Source organism: Sapajus apella, unplaced genomic scaffold, assembly GCF_009761245.1.
Source record: "Sapajus apella isolate SASKATOON/1434 unplaced genomic scaffold, GSC_monkey_1.0 scaffold23, whole genome shotgun sequence".
In the NCBI taxonomy this organism is placed as follows: domain Eukaryota; kingdom Metazoa; phylum Chordata; class Mammalia; order Primates; family Cebidae; genus Sapajus; species Sapajus apella.
In genome coordinates this window covers 12,520,176-12,544,636 of record NW_022436963.1, presented here as the reverse complement: position 1 = coordinate 12,544,636, position 24,461 = coordinate 12,520,176, and the positions used below count along the sequence as shown (strand labels likewise).

The following is a 24,461-nucleotide window of genomic DNA, read 5'->3' as shown; positions in this document are numbered from 1 at the left end:
CATGTTCCACAATGTTTCCTAGAGATTCCTAGGAGGATTAAGTTCTGATTGCCTCTAGCACTAGTGTGCCAGATAAGGCATCTTTCTGGTCTTCTTTTCTTTATTTCACTTTCCTAGTCTCTTACTGGTGTTTCCTGCAATAACCTCCTAAATAAAATACTTGCTCTTGAATACCTGTCTCCAGATCTGCTCTTTGAGAACCCAAACAAAGGTGATCATTAATTCAGTCAAGTTGCAGATCAGACAGTAACCTGCCACTGACTGTCTTGGCAGTCAAAGGTCCTGAATCCAAGGCAAATGCCATGTCTTCATGCTCTTTGTGCATGTATCTGTTGCTGAAGGACACAGCTGACCTTGAGCCCAGCAGTCAGCATTATCCACAGCTGAAATAATACCTATGTGCTCATATTCGGCTATCCGACAACAGTGTAAGAATCATTAGACACCACTGTTTAGATCCAAAATATGTTCATGACATTTGCCTTTTGACTGCTAAGTAGAAGATGTAATGATTATAGGGTGATACTTTCTCAAGAGGAGGAAAGTTATTGAGCTTTCCAGTTTCATATGCTTCAGATTTTCTTCCACGTTTAGTCTGGCAGCTGGCTGACACATGTGATGAAATCTCTCATGTCGATCAGCTTGAGAATAGCTGGGACTGCTGAGCTAAGTCTGTGCTCATAAAAGCAACAAAGAATTATTATATTACAGGAAATGACCCCAAATTGACAGAAGATTAGACTAGGAAGCCTGAACAGGGGTTTTAATCTCTATGCACAAAATTAGTCTGTACACATATTGATCACATTCCTGCTGTTTTAACTATAATTTTTTTCAATTTTACTTTGTTATTCACAATTTGATAATATATTATGTGGTCATGGTGTCTGTGTGATGAACTATAATCCAGTGTGACATTCTCTGAGACTCAAGCTTCCAAGGACATCAGTATTTCACACCAGAACACTTTGTAGGGCCTTACTACTCCACATGAGATTCAAACATCAGAAATAATGAGAGATCTAGGACTTGATATAATCGCTTGCATGTGATGAATTAGGCCAAAGAAAAAAGTGAGAGACAGAGAAAGAAAGGAAATGGTGCTAAGGAAAATGGGGATATATCTTAGTGTTGAGATAATCTAGCCTGGCTATGGTGACTCCATTTTAAGCAATCCTGTTGACTCCATTTTGACCACTCTGAGCTATGTAGGGCACTCTGTTCCTGAAACTTTGTAGCCTGAGGCACCTGGTATTTTGTAACCTATTTCTGAGAAACAGGGCCCACTGACCCATACAACCTGTACCTGCAGCTGTGTAACTGTCTACTCCACATCTTGCTTGACAAACAACTTTAAATAAAATCTTTGTTGCTAGGTCCCCCTCCCCTAACCTGCTCTTTCAGCTTCTTTAACGATTTGCTTTCCGCCTCCTAACCCATGAAAAGGTATAAAAATGTTGACTGTCTTTTGTTTGGGGCCGAGAGGTTTGAGCAACAGCGGATTCTCGGACGCCGGCATTAAACGGACTCCCAACAAACTCAGAGTGTGGCGCTTCTGTTTTAATCTCGCTTTGGTATAACAGTGTTTGTCCGAGAGTGACTGCTCTTTGTTTCTCCTGGTGTCATGGCAAGAGTCAACAGCCAGGAATCTAGTCCCTGCTTAGGAGCTGCATGACCTTGTGAAAATTATTTAGGTGTTCTGCAATTTGTAATTGCATTTATTGCAAAATTAAGTTTACTTTTCATACGTCACTAGACCCAGAGCATTTTGAGGTTAGGAATTGGGTCTGAATCAACAATTTCTCCGGCACCCATATGGCATCTGGCACAGAATACACCAATGATGATTTTGGATTAAAAAGGGGAGCAAGCACAAGGAACCATGGTGGTCAGAGACGAGTTGATCTGCACCAGAGAAAGGGAGACCAGAGGAGAAAGGTCACTCTAGATTTCGTTCAATTATTCAAAATACAGTGTATTTACTATGTGCTGGGGACTTTTCCACCCGCTAGAAAGACCACAGCGACCAAAACAAAAACCCTCATCTGCACGGATCGTGTATTCTGTGTGAGAAAGATGAAAAGATAAATAAGTAAATTTTATACAATGCTTGGTAACGACAAGTGCTAAGGAAAAAAACAGCACAGTTAAAAAAGAACGGAAAAGGATGGGGCACTTGTGCAATTTTGTTAGGATGCCCGAGAGGGCTGAGCGTAGTCGTAAACGATCACATCATTTGATGGATCAAGTTAGGGATTGCGAGTCTGTGTTTCTGAGAGACCCATAAAGAAAAGAAGGCTTAAGGAATTAAGAAAGATCCAGAGTGGGGAAATGAAGTGAAAAGAAATCCAGCCAGTGGGGAGTCGTGAAGGGATAAGTCAAGCGCGTTTTGGTAGGAAGGAAGAAAGCAAAAGTGCAGTACAGCCTTTCATTACACGTGAAAAGAATCATGTTTCTTTTTCTATTTAGAAAAAGCCAAAGATTGTGCAATTTATCCCAACCCCCTCCACCCCCCTCGCGCCCAACTTCTCTCTTGTGGCCGGTGTTTCCCACACCTGAATCAGGGTTACAGCCACTATGGCTTTCAATTGGCCCTGTGCAGGCGCATGCTCTGCGCGTATTGGCCTCCGCTCCTGTCCCCAGACGAGCGGCCATCTTGGGTCCCGCCCCTACCGCGGGGTCTTGTGGGAATTGCAGTCCCCGCTCCGCCCTGTCCCGTCACTGGACTTTTTGCCCTCAGTTCCGGGCTCCCTCAGGCGGCCACCCAGTGGGCACAAGCCCAGGCGGCGCTCTGACCCTGCGCTTCTTCCCTCTGCCTTTCATTCCCAGCTGCCAACATCCTGGAAGGTAGGGGCGGGGGGGGGGCAAGCCCAAGTGGAACCGTGTTTCTGGGGCGCCGGTGTGGGTTTCCACGCGCGTCAGGTCATCATCCCCGAGCCCAGTGGGGCCGGCGCCGCTCACGGGGCGGTGGGCTTCTGTCCCGAGGACTCTTCCGCCCCACGAGCGTCTCAGGGTGGTAACTCGGGCTCTCCAATTCCCAAGCACCGGCCCTAGCCCTAACACCTTCCTCCTCCAACGTATTTATACGTAGGGAAACTGAGGCACGAGGCCACGCCAGCGGGTCCAGGCACGTCCCAGTTCTTGGCCCTGTGGGTGTAGTCGGCACCGTCATTTTTGGATGCTTCGTCAGTTTCATAGACAAGTAGCAAGAATCCGTCCCCGCAGGTTTGTGACAAACACGCAGCTTTGGGTTCCCCTAAGAGGGTGCTGAACACGTGCCCAGGACGGGAGCAAACTGGAGTAGAGAGAAGGCAGTATTTTGGGAGAGAATTTTACATTAGTGTTTCAAAAACAGACCAAATAGGCATTGAATTTGTTGTGGGAGAACTCATCAGTACTTGGTCGGACGTTCTTACACCTATTTTATGTTTTTTTTATTTTTTTATTTTTACTATCATAAGGGGGGATTTTAAAGGTATATCCAAGTTGGGGGGTGGCGGGGGGAAGGAGGCAGGTTAGTGGAACTTGAGATACATCTGCAGTTCTCTGCAGGCTCAAATTCTACCCTTGCTGTGTTACCTTGGAACAGCCACTCGAAGCGCTGATCTGGGAAACAAGGAGCTCAAGGGTCCCGGCTCAGGTGGCCCAAGGTTGTTGCCCGAAGCCAAAATCTAAATTGAGGTCATGCTTGTGAAAGCTTACCACTTGTAGATTTACTGCCATTACTATTCTGGTATCTCAGAAACGGGATGGGACCAGTAGAAAATACCCCCAGTGGTTGTTTTGAGAAAGCTTCTGACCCGGGCTGGGCCCAGACTACCATCAGCTGTCTCTACTCGCACCTGTTGTTAAGCCGGATCTATCTGAACCCTCCCTCCTTGGCTTCAGCTTGCGCCCGGAGGCCTGGGCAGCGGAGGCTTCTGGGAGTTGCAGTCCCCCCTCTTGTTTCTGGTCGGGCAAATACTCCACCTCCCGGCGTGCCATTTTGCACGGCGAGATGTCTCCTGGGAGTTGAAGTCTCTCTTCCCTCTGTTCTGTAGCGCAGCGCCTTGACTCGGAACTACAACTCCCATTTGGCTGTGCGTTCATGGCTGCCGGCGTCTGTGTCCATCTGCTGCAACCTGGACTAGAAATATTTAGTAAAGAAAGACGTCTTGGGTTCTTGTGTGTGTGTGTGTGTTTTTGTTGTTGTTATTGATTGCATATTAGATATAGGATTGTTGTATATCGTGTTCCAAGTGTTAGTAAATGTGCATGCTTCTAAAACCACTAACACTTGACCATTTAGAGCATGTTCACATGACCTCTTTTTAATATTAAATTTCCCATTTGTATATGATAAAAAATCTTGAGAAGATAGTCCATGATTGCACAACTATCAATAAAATATATATGTTATATTTTAATCCTCTAAAAAGCTATATGAGAGAATCGTTTTTATATAAATTTTACAGATTAGAAAACTAAGCCTAGGAAAGCTAAGTAACTTGTTCAAGCTAAAACACTGGTAAATAAAAGGACTGGGACTGTAAGCCCTTCTGCTTAACAGTCTCTGCTTAGAGAAAGACCCTACCTCACAGAGCTAAGGGGGAGTCCAACCTTTCTGGCTACAGAATTTGGAATATTTTCATTGTATCATGTTGCCTCTGTAGTTTGACACTAAACGTTAGAGTTGCAAAAACCTTTGAGATAATTTAATTCTAGGGCAATGACCTTGGAACACTTCTTGGCCTATAATAAAGATTCCACAAATGCTAGCTGTATAAAGTTTTATAATACCTTTATGTTAGAGATGAGGAAAGCAGCCCAGGTGGTAAAGCAGTTTGCCCAAGGTCACACAGTTGGTTTGTGTCAGAGATGAGACTAGACCCGAGCATCTTATTTTCAAGTCCAGGGTTATTTTCATTCCACCAGCAGTTAGCTAGCAGGAACACCAGATGTGTAGCTCTTTAGATAATGGTTTCTCCTCTAATTTGTTCTTTCTAGGCCACAGACCAGGACCAATTGTTGTAAAGTATCTTATTTATTGTTGGTAAGGTTGTAATATTTCATGAATTTAACAAATGTTTTTTGAGCTGCTTTATATGGTCATCTCTCTTAAGGTGCAGGGACCACATAGATGATAAGGACTTAATGGGTTAGGTCTGGAAGGACCTTATAAATGATCTAATCTAATTCTCATTTTATAAATGAGGAGAGTGAGGTACAAAGAAGCCTACAGTCTTCATCTCATGCCCTCACGTCGAAAGCATCCTGTTTCTGCAAGAAGGCAGGTTTCTGGAGTCCTTATAGTAGTGTAGGTAACCCTTTCAGGTTTATGGTTTTCTATTTGGTATCTTTGTCTTAGCCTTTTTCCTGCAGCCTTTGATAGAATTCTCTAGGAAATGTTTTTGTGTCCCCATCTTTATTTGTGTATTCATGCAACTTCAACATGCTCTGTTTCTATTTTGGAAATTAGTCTGGTTTTGGCTCCCATTACTCTTTTCTCTTTTGTTCTTTCAGAGACTTGAGAACAAATTCTGGCACTATGTTTACATTCACATGTTAAAATCTGACCCTCTAATATGAACTATCAGAAATCCAACAAGCCGTAACTTTCTTTTTAGAAGACATATTGGCTCTTTCAATTATGTATGCACATATAGTAAGATAGGTAACTCTGGTCTCTTCTGTGTGAAAGATGATTTCCATATAGTTAGGTAATAAAATAACAGTTTTATGAATTATTGGCTAAACATTCCTGAAACAGTCTATTTGAGAAGTTCTCCTCATCACCCCCATGGCCCCACCCCCACACTCTCCCAACTGATAGTCTGATCATTCATCTTCCACCACAGTGCCTGACCACCAGTAGACACTGAAAAAGTACTTGTGGAATTGCATTCATAAACACCCCTGTTCCCACATCTCTTCGTTGAATCTGTTTACTCTTTTAATGTAGAAGTGTGGATTTGAAATATTAGATGTAGGAGGTTACTTTGCTTTCAATATGTACATTGCAGAGAAAAATCTCAGCCTTTGAGATCATTCTCCAATGGGTTGTCTCTTTGGGAATGTCCACATCTGTGACTTCTCAGATGAGAAAGTGATCTAAGTAGTAGGACATAGCAGAGAAGCAGTAGAGGGGTTGCCTGGGGGCCTGTGATTTAATTCCCAGCTCTGCCTTTTAGACAGGTCACTTAGCTCTTGGTTTTCTCTCTGTAAAATAGAGATAATAAGCATTTCTACCTCACAGTGATGATGAAGAAGAAAGTGTGTTTAAAGCTTTGAGTATGTTGTCAGGCTCTTAACAGCTTGCAGTGAATAGATAAATATAATAGCTCTTATTTTTGTTATTAATGTAAGCCTGATATGTGAAAATTCACATTTTCTCACAATTTAAAACTTGAGGCAAGTATTTATACTATAAAAGGATTTGCCGTTTGTTTTCTTAGAGTAGCATCGTTGGTCATCACATTTAAAATATGAAGTTCCTCACAACTCTTGATAACCTGTCTTGTCAGTGCGGTGACACTCTCTTGTATGGGCAGAGAGATAGTGAAGCTTTTGGCTTGGTACTGCCTGCTGAGAGGTCCCTGATCTATGTTTCTACCTATATATTAAATCTTCGATTTAAAAGCCACCTGTTTCTGTCAGTGAGGGCTTCTTTCCACCTCTAGAAAAGACTGGGCCTCTGCCAGGAGCCTCAGGATTAGAGTGAGGCAGTTGTCATCCAGCTGGTGAGTGATCCTGGGGTGATGACCATGGGGACGTGGCAGTGCTTCTTTCTAAAGCTGACAACTTCAATAGCCATGAGGTTACTGATAAGGAGGTGAGTTATTGAAAAGAAGTGATGCAGGGAACAAGGAAGGAGAAACAGGAATGGGGATCACAGCAACAGCAGAGGTGACAGACAAGGGAAAAGCGGAGGCCTTCAGTATCCTGCCCATGTTTTTATTCAGCACATTTATCTTGCTCCTAACTCTGTGCTAGGCACTGCATCTGCACTGGTGAGGGCAGTAAATGGGGCTGGCAGGGAGGTAGTGATGGGGTGAGTGAGGGTATATTCTCAGCAGGGAAGAACCTAGTAGAAGGAAGGAAGGAAAGAAAGAAGGAAGGAAAAAAGGAAGGAAGAAAGGAAGGAAGGGTGGGTTGGGATTTGATGAGCAGAAAGGAGGTCTGTGTGCCTAGGGGATGAAAATCAATGGCTGGATGAGGTTGAGAGTAAGGCTGCAGAGGTGAGCCTGAGCAATCTATATATATTTTTTCCTTTAAAATTTTTTTTTTTTAATTTTACTTTAAGTTCTGGGATGCTTGTGCAGAATGTGCAGGTTTGTTACGTAGGTATCCATATGCTATGGTGGTATGCTGCACCTATCAACCCATTATCTAGGTTTTAAGCCCTGCATGCATTAGGTATTTGTCCTAATGCTCTCCCTCCCTTTGCTCCCCATCCACTGACAGGCCCCAGTGTGTGATGTTCCCCTCCCTGTGTCCACGTGTTCTCATTGTTCAACTCCCATTTTTGAGTGAGAACATGAATGTGGTGTTTGGTTTTCTGTTCCTGCATTAGTCTGCTGAGAATGATGAGCCTGAGTAATATTATTCAGAGTCCAGTTACCTGCATTTGGACCTTCTTTTAAGGGCATTCAGGAAACTGCTTAACAGTCTTAAGTGGGGAAATGAAATTATTGGATTTGTTTTTATGAAAGTATGGATACATAGCAATGTATTATATTATTGAAGATTACCAAGAGTATAGATTTTAAGTGTTCTTGTTTCCAGAAAGGAGTCTTCATACAGACCTCTCAGGGTTCTTGGATCTTATGCAAGAAAGAATTCAGGGCAAGTCCGTAAAGTGAAAGCAAGTTAATATTAAGAAAGTGAAGGAATAAAAGGATGGCTATTCCATAGATGAAGTAGTTCCAAGGGCTGCTGGTTGCCCGTTCCTATGGTTATTTCTTGACGATGTGCTAAATAAGGGGTGGATTATTCATGACTCCTCTTTTTAGACCATATATGGTAACTTCCTGATGTTGCCGTGGCATTTACAAACTGTAATGGAGCAGGAGGGAGTATAGCAGCGAGGACGACCAGAAGTCACTGTGGTCGCCATCTTGGTTTTGGTGGGTTTTAGCCACCTTCTTTACTGCAGTTTGTTTTATCAGTAAGGTCTTTATTACTCGTATCTTGTGCTGATCTTCTGTCTCATCTTGTGACTAAGAATGCCTTAACCTCCTGGGAATGCAGCCCAATAGGTCTCAGCCTTATTTTACCCAGCCTCTGTTCGAGATGGAGTTGTTCTGGTTCAAACACCTCTGACACTCTCACCACAAATAAATGGTAAGTATTTGAGGTAATCCATATTAATTAGCTTGATTTAGCCATTCCATAGTGGTTTTATACCATAAACATATACAATTTTACGCCATAAACATATACAATCACGTTTTACACCATAAACATGTACAATTTTTATAAATCAGTTTTTAAAAAGTATGGATGCGGTATGGATAATGAATTTATCTGAGGTAATAGTTGAAGAGGAAAAACCATGTAGGCTTGTGCTTTTTTAATTTTAATGTACATGCAAGTCTCCTGCTGATCTTAAAATGAAGATTCTGATTAAATAAGACCTAGAAAAGATCAGAGATTCAGTATTTCTAACAGACTGATGGTGCTGGTCTGGATCATCCATTGAGTAGCAAGTACTTAGGAGATCCTTCAGTGATCTGGGTGACAGATGATGTGGTTAAGAGAATGGACTCAATAGAGCAAAAGACCTGGGCTTTAATCTTGGTTCTGCCACTTTCTATGTATGTGACTCTAGGGAAAGTGTCCAAATCTCTCTGAGCCTCAATTTCCTCATCTGTGAAATGGGGGTGATAATTTCTATTGCAGAAGGATATTTTCAGTTTTCAATGAGGTAACCCATTGAAAGTGCTTAACACAGTAACTGGTACTCCATAAATGGTAGCTTATGATTTTATTCTTATCATTATCAATAAAAACATAACTTTATGCATCCTGCTGTATTTCCTTATCATATTTTAAGTACTAAGAGGACTAGATTACCTTCAATTCTACTGTTTTTGCTTAGCTGTCTCATATGATGTTGAATTTCTTCAATCATCTGTGAAAACGAGTATTATAGAGTCAGGGGAGGAGAAGTCTCTTTTCCTCACCCCCAGGCTCTTCGTTGAGTCCCCGTAACAAAAGACGGATTAACAAGAGAAAAGCACACAGACTTATTTAACATAAGTTTTATGTGACATGGGATTCTTCTTAATGAAATGAAGACCCAAAACTGGTAAACCTGTGTATTTTTCATGCTAGATTTGATAAGAAGTAGTAGTTGTGTAGACGCATGATTGAATAAGAATGGGAGGAAACATAGCAAGACCTGTTTGTTCAGATTCTCTGTATCCCTTTGTCTTCAGTGATAAGTATGTTCTTTTACTCCAGGTATGGTAAGTGAGGAACCTTTCACAGGAGAGTCTTAGACCTGCCTCAGGAGAAGGCCAGTTAATTCTTCCTAGGTTTTATGACCTGCTTCAGAGGACAAGGGCAGAAGTCAGAAGGTCAGAGGTCACTCTCTGACCTTCCTTCTGCTGTCTTCTCAAATTCCTTCAGCTTACAATATTTGGAGGTAGTATGTCCTGAACCCCATCATGGGCAAATAGCTATATTTCAGCCCATGCAATTGAGTCTTTCTAAATCTGATGGACAGAAATCTGGGATCCTTAAATTAACACATTATATCTGATTATTACGATGGAAATTCAAGGTACCTGGCCTCCTAATGTAAGTTTATTCCTTCATTATGTATTTTTAGTCTGTTTGGATTGCTTTCCAACTAGTGGCTCTCAGACCTATAAGTGAGAAACACCTGGGGCTGGTCCCATCCAGATAACTGAAATAAGAGTGGGAAGGGGAGCAGGTGTTTGTTGTTGTTGTGGTTTTACATTTCCCAGCTGATTCTAAAGTGCATTTAAAATTGAAAACCACTGATTCTAATAACACAGCATTGTGGAACAACTCCCAGTTAATTCTAAAGTGCATTTTAGATGGAAAACCACTGATTCTAATAACACAGCATTGTGGAATGAATCAGGTATAATCCAAAAGGTAAAAGGTCTGGGTGAGGAATGAAATATCTAGAAAGTAGCATTTTGAAGGGTTTGGAAGTGAAAGAAAAGCGCCATCACAAAGCTGTCATGAAATTTGATGAACGAACTATAAATTGTGTACTAGTTACCTTTGAGATAAACTACCAGGGACACTCTTCTCCCCTACCCCCTGTGTATCTCTTGCTGTGCTTATCTAAGAATTTTCATTATATCGAATTTCAGGAAGTGTTTCTCGTCCTGTACTTAGTTTGTCTCATTCTTTATGGCTGGGGTGTGGTGGGGGACTATAATCTTGTTAAAACTGTGTTCTAAAGAAACTCAGTAACATGCTTTCAAGATCTGTGGCAGTGTTACTGAAAAGGTTTAAACACTTGTTCAGATAAAATACCATTCACTTTTACTGGTGGTATTCTTACATTCTAATTAAGTAGCTTGAAATGAACCATTGAAGTAAACCTCTTCTAGGAAGGCTGCCTGTTATAAAGTTTCCTTCTTACCCCAGTCTTCTCCCAACTCCCTTTCAAGGCAGAAGGATAATTAAGCTAATCTGATTACACACCTTTAATTTTCTTGATAATCCATAAATGTGGTGATTGTGAGGGAGGAAAGAAGTGAAGACTCCAGAGAGGTGGGTAGGTCTGGGGGCTTATATGTTATGTGGAGAAGCAACTAGACAAAGTGAAATCTCCTTTGTAAAAATTATGACAGTGAAAGAGATCTGACCTAATCGCATCTAACTTGCTTTTAACCTCCAAGCTGTCCTTGTTCATTACTGTGCGAAGGCCAGACTAACTTTGGGAGGATTTTAGTTTATAGTTTACCTTTGGAACAAAGATGGTAACAACCCTTTCCCAAAACAAATCCCCTAGGACTAACAAATTAGTCCCAAGATTAGAAATTATGGTTTAGGAGTCATGGAACTAGAAGCCTCAAGATTCTAAACCACCACCCAGTTGCTCCTAGGGATTGCTCCTAGGGATAACATCAAATCTAAGGTTGGTGCTGGATATATTTTTCTGACTTTGCACTTGATGCATCAGATGGCACCACCTGCATCGATAAACTGTCCCGTTTGGTCTTGCACCCCCACCCGGGAACTGACTCAGCGCAAGAGGACAGCATTGACTCCCTTTGATTTCATCCCCAACTTGACCAGTCAGCACTCCCCTCTACCTGGCCCCCTACCCACCAAATTAACCTTAAAAAAATCCCAGTCTCTGAAATTTTCAGGGAGACTGATCTCAGTAATAATAAAACTCTGGTCTCCTGTTCAGCTGGCTCTGCGTGAATTCTTTTTCTGTTGCACTTCCTCTGTCTTGATAAATCTGCTCTATCTGGGCAGTAAGCAAAATGAACCTATTAGGTGGTCACAAAAGGAAAACGGGATTTAGGCTTCTGGGGTAGGGGGATAGATTGTGAAAACATGACTAGGAAAATGTATGGTAAATGAAGATTGTTTAGTAAGGTTTGTTTATGCAGGTAAGAATTCTTCTCTTTCCGGTAGGGAAAGGGGAACACCTTTATTTATAGAAAATATGTCACCTTTACAAAGGAAAATCTGCCCTACTTTTAGCTAGATGGAGGAGGGCAGAGGTTTTTGTTGTTGTTGTTGTTGTTTTCTGAATATGCTGTTTCTTACTTGCCTTCAACTCAAATAACCCTTATGCCAAAGTGGCATATTTTAGGGTAGCATATTCTGATCCCCTTCCAGACTCTTTCCTTTGGAAAGTTGTTTTTCCCCTCATAGAAAATACATACACTTATGTTTGAGTATTTATATTTAAACCCTTATAGCAAGGGTCCAGGAGCCCTCTTGGCTTGAATATATATTACTCAGCACTGTAATTTCATTTTTCTGCATTTCCTGAACCTTTCTACCCACCAGGATGTTATTTCACAATGTAGTAGTCTTACTTTTCTAATCTATTGACTTCATAGAGAGAAAAAGAGAAAAGATTGGAAAAACAGTGTTTTTGCCAGTGTTTAATATAGTTAAAAATCACATATTTAGGGGTATTTTGTGTGTATGCCAATGTTTTCTTTTAATGATGAATAAGTGGGAATAGAGAAAATTGAGAAACTGGTTAAGAAATTCACAAAAGGTACATATTGACAGGATTCTGGAACTGAAAGACTCTTTCTGGAACTGAAACACAAAACTCACTGTTGTCTTTGGACTCCACATTAATGAAGGACGGTACTTGCTTGGTTGTGTCAGTAGATGTTTAATTTGTGCCCAGGAGCAGGAGTTTACCTATGTGTTTGGAGCCCTGAGGACAGGTGGAGGGAAGGGTCGGAACCTGCTTAGAATAAGATTGTTTCAATCCTGGAGCACTAGCGATTCCAGTTCAATCTCTTCTAGAAAATGATCCTGACAAGAAATCCAAGGAAGAGCAGGAAGGCAAGAGGGAGGTAAAATAAATGCAGAGTGTGGGAGAGGTAGAAAGACAAAAAATGGCGGGGTGGAGAGAGGCAGAGAGAGAGGGGAATATTTTTTGTGTTTACAGGCACTTATGTAAATAAAATTAGTCTCTCCCTGCCAGTTACTACATCGTGAGAAAGTGGCAGGTCTAATTCTCGCTGAATGTAGTCTACCACTTTGTTTGCCTGCCTGGAAGCATAGACTATGTAGCACACCATATGTCACTTTGGGAACACCTTAGATAGATGGGTAGTCACACTCTAGCGTAGCTAAAATTGAGTTACCAAGGCCTGTACTACCAACCTTTCCAATTTAATTGGTCTGAATGAGACCTCCTCTAGTGATTCTAACTTGCAGCCAGGGCCAAGACCCACTGGTTAGAAAGCAATCCCAGTGGGTGACAATTATGTCAAGAAGCGGGCACTGTAATTGGCTACATAAATTTCTATTAGAAGGCAGGGTACCTTAAACTACCATCTTAGTAATCAGATATAACATGTTACCTTAAAGATCCCAGATTTTTTTTCCCCATGAAGTTTAGAGAGACTGTATTGTATAGGCTGAAATACATCTATTTGCTCATAGTACCTCAAAATTTACAGTGGATTGAAGGAGTTCTAGCTTAGGTCATATGCCTACCACTTGGAATTATTTTGTTGGCCTGTGGAAGAGGGTAGTGTGAGTGGCCAGGTATGGAGCAAATGCCTACCTCTGGAGAGGAGAGGTTCACCCAGAGGAAGTGGGGCAGGGCTGCCACATTCTCAGCATCAGAAGCCACCATTCATACCATAGTATATGTGTCTGGTAACCTGTGGAGTGGTGCCGTGCAAAGCCTGCAAGGCTGTACACACAGAAAGGCCCTGATTAACAAGAGGTGCCAATACCTTCAGAAGAGAGATGTGACACTAGGGATACGAAAACAACAGGTGGCCACTGTATTTTGAAATCCCAGTTGCTGGGTTCTGCCAGCTTAGAGGATGAAAACAAGGCCAGGAAGCTTCAGATAAATATACAGCTGAGGCCCTCTCTTGGCTCCTCTGAGCAGGGAATAAAGCTTTCTCTAAGCTAAGGCTTCCTCTAGCCTCTTGAACTTCCAGAAGGCAACAGGCCAAGGTTTCCCTGGCCTAGAGGAGTTAGCTGTGTTTGGCTTCCTGGTGCAGATGGAACAACTGGGTCCAACTCCTATGGGTCGAGGACTGCTGGCACTATATGCAAGGGTCCTGGTGAGGCCAGAAGTGTTTGCATTTCCAGCAAGCTGCCAGATGATGTGTATGCTGCTGGTCCATGGGCCACACTTGGAATAACAATATTTCAGATCTTTGTGGCCTCTGCTTAGTTGCCATTCTGTTTTAATGCAATGAGTAGTATTGTTTAGAATTCATGTCTATCAATATATAATATATAGATAATTATATTATGAGAGTGAACTTAGACAAGTTGTTTTTCTTTGCAGTTTTATTTCTCTTTGTAAGATGGAAATAATAGTACCTACTCCACAGATTGTTATGAATTAAATGGGATGATCTATATAAAATACCAGGAATGCCTTCATGGAGTCTAGTGAAGGGGACAGATAACACATAGGCAAACACCTGTAATAATATGATGTCAAGTACAATAAGGAAGAGTATGAGATACTGTGATAGTAAGAGATGGGTAACCTATTGAGATAAAATGGCCAGGGAGGAAGAGCTGAGAATTGATCAGAGATCCCAAGTCAAGGATGAGATGGAGCTGACCATATGAAGAGCTAGTATTAACAGAATAGGTTCCAGGCAGAAGGAATAACCTGTATGAAGACCTTAAGGTGGAAAAGAGCTTAACACCATCAAAGGAGAAAGAAGGCCCCTGTGGCTGAACTATGGAGAGGGAAATGGAGATTGGCATCAGATGAAGCTGGCTATATACATGGGGCCCAGGGCCATACAGGACCTTGAAGTCAAAGTATGGAATTTGAATTTTTTTCCTCTGGGTAATGCTCCTGTTCCTGGATCTCAGTATTGTGGTTGAATCTGTGCTGTTTGCTGTCCGGACCTCTCTTCCACTCGCCTGCTTCTCCACTGAGCACCTACTTGTAGACTTTCTTTTTCCCCTCCCTTTGGCCAGAACATGAGTTACAGTCCTGGCTGATGCTTCCATAATGCCTACTATCTCCACAGGCTACTTTGTTACCTGTTAATACACTCTCTGCACCCTAGGTTCCATATGTATAACCTGATTCCTTCTCATTTCCTTCACCAGGTTGTAATCAGAGTCTCTGCGATACCGGCTTCTGCCCCGTAATGCGGTATCAGGTCCGTATCCCTCCTGATTTGACTCCTCTGCCATATGGCAGTGGAAACCAAGAACAAAGCCCTAGCAGTAGGGGGTCAGATGAACACAATGAAAGGGACTGAAGAAGGCAGAACAGTTTAGGATCTATTAATTGGTGGAAAGAAGAAGAGATACATGATTTTTATATGTAAGAATCATGGCTTCAAGAAATTCTTAAAAAGAGCTTGAAAGAAGCTGGTTGGATTCATCTAGTCCACTCTGCTTTATTTGTTTATTTGAGAAACTGGCTCTAAAGAGGGGAAATGGCTTGGTGTGGGTCACAGATAGTGCTATTAGCAGGATGCTGACCTTTCTTAGTCTCATATAGGTTAGCTCCCATGTCTTTTGCTTCCTTAACTTTTTATACTTTCTACAGTTTTAATTTAACCTTTGATTTTTAATCAATGCTTATCTTCCCTTTGGACTATAAGCTCTGTGAAGGGCAGTGGTAGTGGCTATTTTGCTGATGGTCGTCTTCTCTGCACCTGGTCCCTATGCAGGGTAAGTGATTTATGTCAGGTTCCTAACAGAGAATTTCGTGTTGGATTTTGCATTGTACCATACTACTTCTGGGCCATTTTCCATTACTGATTATAAGTCATTTCTCTGGTTAGCTGAGTCTTGGCTGCATGGGGAGTATAGGCAAGTGAAATCTGTGAAACTGCAGACTTCATCCCCTTTGACCATTTCTCTGAATTTGTGTAGCCTCCCATTTCCTCCCCATCAAGGAGATACTGCTTTGTTTATTGTGTTAATGTTATCTATCTTCTGTCTCTAGAAAGTTAGCCCTATGAGGACGGGGACAATTGTTGGTGCTGTTCATTGATCTGTCTCCATGCATAGAACAATGCATGATCTATGACAGACAGAATGATGTGTGACTCATCATAGCCAGCAAGACCTGAAAGGCTGGGTTGTCCTGAAGACTGTTGCTCCATGCAGATGAGTTCTTTATACTTTGTAGAGAATAAGATTTTTCAAATGCTGGAGAGTAAAGGAGGGACTCTTTAGAGAGAAAGTGTAAAGAAGAGCCCATTATCTGACTCTGAGGACTCACTTCTGGCTTTGCCTCTCATTTGCTGTGTCATCTTGAGTGAGATATTCGGATTCTCTGAGCCTCACTTTCCTGTAAATTGGAGATAATAATACTAACTAGCTCTTAAGAGCTGTTGTGAGAATCAAGTGAAATAATTGATTTCAATCATGTTCTACACAGTGCCTGACACATACTGAGCACTCAATAAGTATGACCTGAGATCAGTGTCATTAAACCTGGAATGTTACTCTATTGCTGGCTAGCAGTTATACATGCATGTCAGTTTTTACTTTATAAATCATAACTAAACCTTTCCCATGGTTCTGTGTTGTTTGGTGAAGTTTCATATTCACCTTGACCATCAAATAAATGTAGAAGTCATTAGTTTGGGCTATGTAAAGCTTACTGAAAATGTTGATGAGCAACAACCCAGGATTCAGCACAAAAAAATAAATGCTGGTTGATGTTAAAGACAAGAATATAAATCAGAAAACAAACACATCCGCAGTACTGTAATATTTAAATGCCTTCTCATCAACACTTAAGATTCTCATTAGTCCAACATCAGAAAAATGATAAATATTAATATTTGTCATCAAAGGAAAGCTTAGAAATCAAAGCAGAGTAAACAACTGTTGTATTTCAAGGATTATATAATACTGAAAGCATTTTTAATTAAATACCCCAAAACTCTATTTTTAAAAAACTTTCTGCATGAGATGGTTTATTTTTATCTAGTACACAAACTAAGATGGATGTACATTTAATCAGAAAAAAATACAGGTGATTAGTTGAGTCAGATCATGTTCTGAAAGATTTAGGTTGTGTTGTATTTTATATCTGCAAAAGAGACCCGCATGTGTCTGAGGCAACCCTCCATCTCCATTGATCTCTAATTCTATTTAGGAGGATTGCATTGGAAATGGTCCCTAGGTAGATCATGAAAGGGCATGGGTGCTTCGTGTCTTCACTGTGGATTCTCACCTGAAGAGTCTCTCTCTCTCTCAGGTCATGTGGCTGCTGCTCCGAATGGGCCAGGAAGCACATGCAGCAGTCCCAGGGTCAGGAAGCTGCCGAGGGTGGGAGGACAGTCTGCGGCCATCAATCTGAAGCTGTCAGGCTTTTCCTTTCTGCTTTCATAGTGTCTTAGATGGCTGACTCAACAAGAGATGGCCTCATCATGTCAACTGGCAGTTGGGAGACCTGGGTTTTAGTTCTGGCTCTCCCACCACCTTACCCAAGTCTCTTTTCTCTGGACTTCCCTTTCCACATCTATAAAGTGAGGGCTTGGATCATTCTGAAGTCCTAGTCCTCTCCAGCATTCTGTGACCTGGGTAGAGTGCTTCAGGGACCTGATGAGCCCTTTTCCCTGCCCTCTGCAGAAGGGTAATTCTGGAGTGGGTGCCTTTGGAACCAGTCAGAGCTATAGCTCATCTTAGGTAACTCATTTAAGTTCTCGGTTTCCTCATCTATAAAATGAGAATAGTGCAAGATGGTTGTCAACATGAGATGACATTGGGAAAGCATCTAGAGCTGCATTTGGTAGGTCACAGGGATTGAATAATGATGCTGTGTTATTACTAAATACTATATATTATAACAATATATATTTACAGTTACATATTTATGTTATTATATACTATATATTATATATAATATGTCACAACATATATTATGTATTATAACAAAAATATATTATTGTTATATAAATATAGTAAATATAATATATTGTTACATACTATGTTTATATCTTGACTTAGCACTTTCCTGGCTCTTTATACCACAGTTTTCTCATCTAAAATTGGGGAGAGCAAGAGAACCTATCTCACTGGTTAGTTGTGAGGATTAAATGAGATAATACATAAAAACACATAGGGTACATTCTGGTACATAGTAAGCACTAATGGCATGTTAGTGATTATTTTAGCTGTGATTTTTATTATTAGTCACAATACCTTGCTTTCTGTGAAAGCACTGGACAGGACAAGGTGAATGGGGTAGTTACTTTCTCTAATACACATGCTGAAGTAGATTTCCAGTGGTCTAAAAAACCCAGCATTTTCCCTAAACTTCTTGTTTATTATACGGAATGCTAAGTAAGTGACATTGAATCTGCATTTAAAAGTCAAGTAAGTGTCTGTATCCAACATGGGTTCTTTCTTAGAGACAAAGTCTTGCTCTGTAATCCAGGCTGGAGTGCCCTGGTGTGATCTCGGCTCACTGCAACCTCTGCCTTCTGGGTTTGAGCTATTCTCCTGTCTCAGCCTCCCAGGTAGCTGGGACTACAGGAGCACGCGACTACATCCAGCTCATTTTTCCAAGAGGGGTTCTTAAACCGGGATGCTGGGGCCTCTTTCAAACCTAAAATTTCAGGTCCATGATCTATCTGCATGTAAGAATTGACAGCAAATTAAAAGAAACTTTACTTTTTTTAAAAAATCAGATTACTGTGGGCCAGGCACTGAACTAGGATCTTTGCATAGATTTTCATATTTTATCCTCTTAGCAACTCTATGGCGTCGATACTCTTATTATCCTTGTTTTACGGATGAGAAAACTGAAGCTCAGAGAGGTTAAACAAGAGCTCAAGGACACCCAGTTGGCAAGTGTTGGGCCTGAGATATGGACCCAGGCCATCCAGCTAGGGAGCTTGAGCTCTGCTAGCTAATCTCCTTAGGTAGCAAAAAGGTCAGACCTACCTGATAGCTATGTTCCTGTAAGATGAAGTCTAATGGATGAAGACAAGGATATAAATGGACTTGCTTTTTATCAATGATGTAGTAAATTAGCATTCATTTTTATTGTTTTCAGGATGATTCTATTTCAAGTGAGGGGATGAATTTCAACATAGATTAGACTTATTTATGGAAGCATCAATATTTTTCTCAAATTAGCAGTATTAAAACTGTAATTATGGAATTTAAAAATATGCTACATTTATACAATGCAAATTTATTTGGAAACATAAAATTTATTTATCATTTTCTGTAGCTTAGCTTGCAGCTGTTGGCATGTCTATTTTTAAAATACAAAAATAAATTGTTTCTTGTTAACTCTGTTGGATCTGCAGACAGGTATTAGACAAAGTTAGTGTGGATGAGTTCAACATCTTGGTCAGAGGGCCCAGAATATTCTATAAGAAGGTGCTAGTTAGAAGAACTCTTCTTACCAATAGCATAAGAAAATAAATTTGGAAGATTTAAAAAATATAGAAGTGCTCAAAAAATAAAATAGTGTTGCATTTCACCAATTCGTGATAGCACTATCAGTATTCCAGTGTGATAGCAATATCAATGTTTCTAACAGAAAACTAATACATATTTCTACATTTGGATAATACTTTATATGTAGTTTTGTTTTTGGTTTTCACTCATCAATTTATTGTATGCATTTTCCCATGGCATTAATGTCTACAGAGTACTCCACTGTTAGAACACGACATTATTTTTTCATCTATCCCAACTGGGTAACCTAGGTGTTTCCAACCTTTTTGTCTGATGTATTTGCATGTATGCATAATCACATTCATGATTTTTTTCTTAGGAGACATTCCCAGAAGTGGAAATGCAGGACCACATTGTAAAGCTATAGGAGTAGCTGCCTAGTTTTCCTTTGCTGTAAGCAGTGCTCCCCTGTGGACCTAGAATCCTCACTAACAGCTTCTCCTGGGCTCTACTTCCCAGGAGCTTCAGAGAAGAGAATATAGAGCCAGAAGCTAGTGGGGCAATTAACCATATCAGTCTTCAGTTTCTGCTGGTTGATCAAAGAAACGTGTTGGGTTACCTGTACCAGACTTAATGTGTCATGTATTATTTAATAGGTTACTATGTTAGCTTCAAATGCTTTCAGCTGCAAGTAACCTGCTTAAAAAGAATAGAGGTTTGTTTCTTCCACATAAAAATAAGTTAAGTCCAGAAGTGGTTGGCTTTGGCTTTAGTTCAGCAGCTCAGAGATGTCAAGGAGAGTGTATCCGTGCAGTTCTTGGCCTTTCCATAATGGCCACAGAATTGCTGCAGCTGCAGCAAGCATCATGTTTGTATTCAGGGAGTCAGGGAGAGGTGAGAGAACTGAGAGATGAATGAGACACATTCTTGATCCTGGGAGTTGTTACCCTGATTAAAAAGGCAGTACTTTTTTCTCATATTACAGAAATAATATGTGTTCATTATAGAAAATATATTTCACCCATAATCTTGCCACTCAGGTAATCACTGCTCTCATATTGGTGACTATACTTGTAGTCTAGTTATAAATGCACAAATTTACCCAAAAAATGGGATTCTCCATTTATATACTGTTTTGTAACTGGCCTTTTAAATCAACATTTAGTTCAGTGCCTAGTACCTGGTAGATATGCTAAAGAATTTACTGAAAAATTAATGAATTATTTTAAAAATATACTATGAATGCTTTTCTATGCCACTGAGTATTCTTCTACAGTATATGTTTTATGGTATAGTTTTTGACAGCTGCATATTGCTGAATTGTTTAGATGGTCCATAATTTCCTTCACTGGTTCTCTATTATTTTACACGTAGATTAAAAAAATGTTTAACTATGATAAATAATTCTGCAGTGAATGTGTGTGTGTGTGTGTGCGTGCGTGTGTGTGTACACAAATCTCTCGTTATTTTCTTAGATAATGTCCATTCAGAAGTAGAATTACTGGATCCAGGAATGTGCCGGTTTTAAGGACCTTGATGTATACCACCAAATTTTCCTCTCCAAATGTGTCACTACAACCAGCAATGAGAGTGATAATCTTTTAGCTCTTTATTTTTACGAAACAGTACAGAAAGGTGTAAAGTGAAATTTTGTTCTTGCTCCTTTTCTCATACCCTCATCTTTGTACCCGTCTCCCTTAAGGTAGCTACTTTTAGTAGCACACAGGCAAATATGTATTTATGTTACTTTCCTTCCCTTGTTATATAAAAATGTTATGCAATACACATTGTTCTGTACCTCCCTTTATGTGGTTTGACTGCTATATAACGTTCCATTATGTGAATATTCTATAGTTTTACTTACCTATTCTTCTGTCTAGTCTTATTTGAAGCCTGTGTTTTTTCAGTCAAACGGGGCCCAAGTGAGCCTTCATATTCTGACCCTGCAGCTATGCCTAACAGGAGCAGGCAGCTCAATTTTAATTTCTTAGTCCTGTGGTCTGGCCTACTATATAAGCTGACTGCCTCCTAGGGTGTAGTTGGCAGTATCTGAAATATTCTGAATCTTCCAAGAAGGAAGAGAATTTCAAAGATATGTTTCTCCTCTTGAAGACCCACTGGCTGGTCCTCCCCTAGCTTTGATTGTGAGAGTTTCATGTTCTAGGTTAGATAGAGAGCCAACCCCTCCTCCTCCAAGCGATGGTGAGCATATAGGAGAAATTATGTCCTACCTACCTTTTAAAGAATTTAATCTCACTGAGTGCTGGGTCCATTGTATGTTTATGGAATATGTTTTTCCTTCTTTTTTTTTTTTTCTAGACAAGGTCTTGGTCTGTCCCCCAGGCTGAAGTGCAGTGGCACAATCTCAGCTCACTGCAACCTCCACCTACCTCCCTGGTTCAAGTGATTCTCGTGCCTCAGCCTCCCAAGAAGCTGGGATTACAGATGCACACCATGGTGGCCGGCTAATTTTTTGTATTTTTATTGTAGAGACAGGATTTCGCCAGGCTTGTCTTAAAGTCTTGGCCTCAAGTGATCAGCCAGCCTTGGCCTCTCAAAGTGCTGGGTTTACAGGCCCCCATTGTATGTTTAATTTTCACATCTGGACAATCTTGTATTGCCTTATTTGTTAAAGGCAAATGTCAACTTTACTTTTTTTTCTCTCACTTTTTTATTGGTTCAGAAGGGCAGAGCCTTGCTCCAAAAGCCCACCCACCACAATCACAACCTAAGCACATACTTTCATCATTCAGAATTTATGCCAGTTCAGTAATAGAGGATACAAGAGATAAGGGCACACCCCTGTATCACAGTTTTATTTTCCATATGTACGGTTCATGTAGTTCCCTGGAGCTGAAATTGCATGATCAATATGTGCCCTGTATTACAGGGTTAAAAGTCCCCTTATCAGTAAAGCCTTTCCTGATCATCCTAACTAATCCCTCCCTATGTTTTCTACCTCAGCCTTTCTTTTTTCCATAGCACTTGTTACAATTAGAAGTTGTCTCTTTGTTTATTTATTGGCTTTTTTCCCAGCTAGATAGTATAGTATACTCTGTAAAGGGAAAAACTGGATTGGCCACCAGACTCCAGTGCCTAGCACAGTGCCTGGCATATAGAAGATGCTCAGTACATATTTGGCAAACAAATGGTTCATAATAACTGCCAATATGCTATGTATAAAAGAAAGTTGATTATATTTATTGAGCTTGAATCTGACTACATTAAACAACATCAAGAAGTTTTAGAGTCCAGTGAGCTTTTTTTTTTTCTCCCCAGAAACAGGGACTCACTCTTTTGCCCAGGTCGGGATGTATGATCATCGCTTACTGTAACTTGAACTCGTAGGCTCAAGGGATCCTTTCACCTCAGCCTACCAAGTAGCTGGAACCATAGGTGCATACTACCACTCCTAGCTGGGTTATTTTTTTTTTTTAACTTTTTGTAGAAATGGGGTCTTATTATGTTGTTCAGGCTGGTCTCAAAATCCTGGCCTCAAGGGATTCTCCCACCTTGGCCTTCTAAAGTGGGATTTCAGGCATAAGCCATTGTATCCAGCTCAGTGATTTTTTTTTTTTTTTTTTTTTTTTTTTTTTTTTTTTGAGACACAGCCTCACTCTGTTGCCAGGCACCAGGCTGGAGTGCAGTGGCACGATCTTGGCTCACTACAACGTCTGCTACCTGGGTTCAAGCAATTCTCCTGCCTCAGCCTCCCGAGAAGCTAGGACTACAGGTACATGCCACCACTCCCAGCTAATTTTTGTATTTTTAGTAGAGACAGGGTTTCACCATGTTGGCCAGGATGGTCTTGATCTCTTGACCTTGTGATCCGCCCGCCTTGGCTTCCCAAAGTGCTGGGATTATGATTATTTTTTAACTGAAATTTTTATTTAGATAGTTCTAGATTCACATGCAGTTGTAAGAACTAGTTTAGAGAGATTGATGCCTATGTATTACCCAATTTCTCTTCATAACATTTTACAAAACTATAGTATCATATTTACAATCGACTCATGTTATTCAGACTTTTCCAGTTTTACTTTGTGTACATTTAGCTCTATAAAATTTTACCCGTATTTTTAAATTCTTACTCCTGAACTGGCACACTTCTGTGATAGCCGTAATCAACAGTTCTTAAATTTCCTTAAAACAAAATCACAGAATATTAGTGTAGGAATCAAATTTAATAGATTGTTCTATGCTATACAGATTCCAAAACTTTAGAATTTCAGAGGCTGTCAACATAATTTTTGAATTAGGAAGTGAGATAGGATGGGAGCTGACATAGGATCGCTTTTAATTCTGCCAAGCAAAGACATTTAAAAAATTATGTATGTTTTTTTATTTTTCTCGTTTTGCTAGGCGCTGGTTAAAAACAATGTTACGGTTTGGTCCTGGCTTGTCATCTGGTCCTTAGCAATCCTTACTCTAATCTAATTGCTTTCTGAGCATCAGAAAATTTAAGCGTGTGATGGTATTAGGCCATTCTTGCATAGCTATGAAGAAATACTGTAGACGTGATAATTTATAAAGAATAGAGATTTAATTGGCTCACAGATCTGCAGGTTGTACAAGCATGGTGCTGGCATCTGCTTGGTTTTTGGGGAGGCTTCAGGGAGCTTTTCCTCATGGCAGAAGAGAAAATGGGAGCAGGCATGTCATATGGCAAGAGCAGGAGCAAGAGGATAGTAAGGGGAGGTGCCATTTGCTTTTGCATAACCAGATCTTGCAAGAACTCACTCACTGTTATGAGGACAGCACCAAGAGGATAGTGCTAAACCATTTGTGAAAAATCCATGCCCATGATCCAATAACCGCTCACTAGGCTCCACCTCTTAAGACTGGGGTTTACAATTCAGCATGAGATTTGGGGGGACAAATACCCAAACTATCTCAGTGATCCAAGTGTTTCTCATTGTGTCTCAGCATTTTCAAGTTGGAAATACTAAGACATGATCAGAACATGCTTATTTTATAGCTGAAGACAACAGGGTACAGTGAGGGGAAGGGCCTCTTCAAGGTGGTAGCCAAACCCTGTGCATACCTCACTTCCCTTCCTGGGTTCCCCTGCCTTAGGATCTTGACCCAATGCACCAACAAGAAATGAGTACTGGGTTGATCTAGAAGGAAGGCTAGCGGATGTTTATTCCAGCTTTCTGAACAATATAAACGTCTCTTCTTTAGTATTTCTGGAAAATGATTGATCTGGTTTCTACTTATATATTTAACAGCAGAGAGATCCCTACTGCATAAATTAGCTGTTATTCCACCTGCTGATACATTGTTCTGAGGTCTACACATGCTTCCCAGTAAATCTGAACCCATTAATAATAACAGTATTATGTACTGAGAACTTACTTTGTTCCAGACCCTGTGCTGCACACTTGACATACCTCCTTAATCTCTGACCTGTGAGG

General features: G+C 40.7%; 1 protein-coding gene across 7 annotated transcripts in view; it reads left to right on the top strand.

Moving 5' to 3' along the window:
• Positions 1-2,670: 2,670 nt before the first annotated feature.
• FHIT (fragile histidine triad diadenosine triphosphatase) overlaps positions 2,671-24,461 on the top strand; it is a 1,501,749-nt gene continuing 1,479,958 nt past the window's right edge. For 3 of the 7 annotated variants that reach the window (XM_032289591.1, XM_032289588.1, XM_032289589.1), the window contains exon 1: positions 2,672-2,847. The gene's annotated coding sequence lies outside the window, so the exon portion shown is untranslated. Of the gene's footprint in view, positions 2,848-24,461 lie in introns of all 7 variants that reach the window. The other 4 variants (XM_032289593.1, XM_032289590.1, XM_032289598.1 and 1 more) reach the window with 3 other exon arrangements.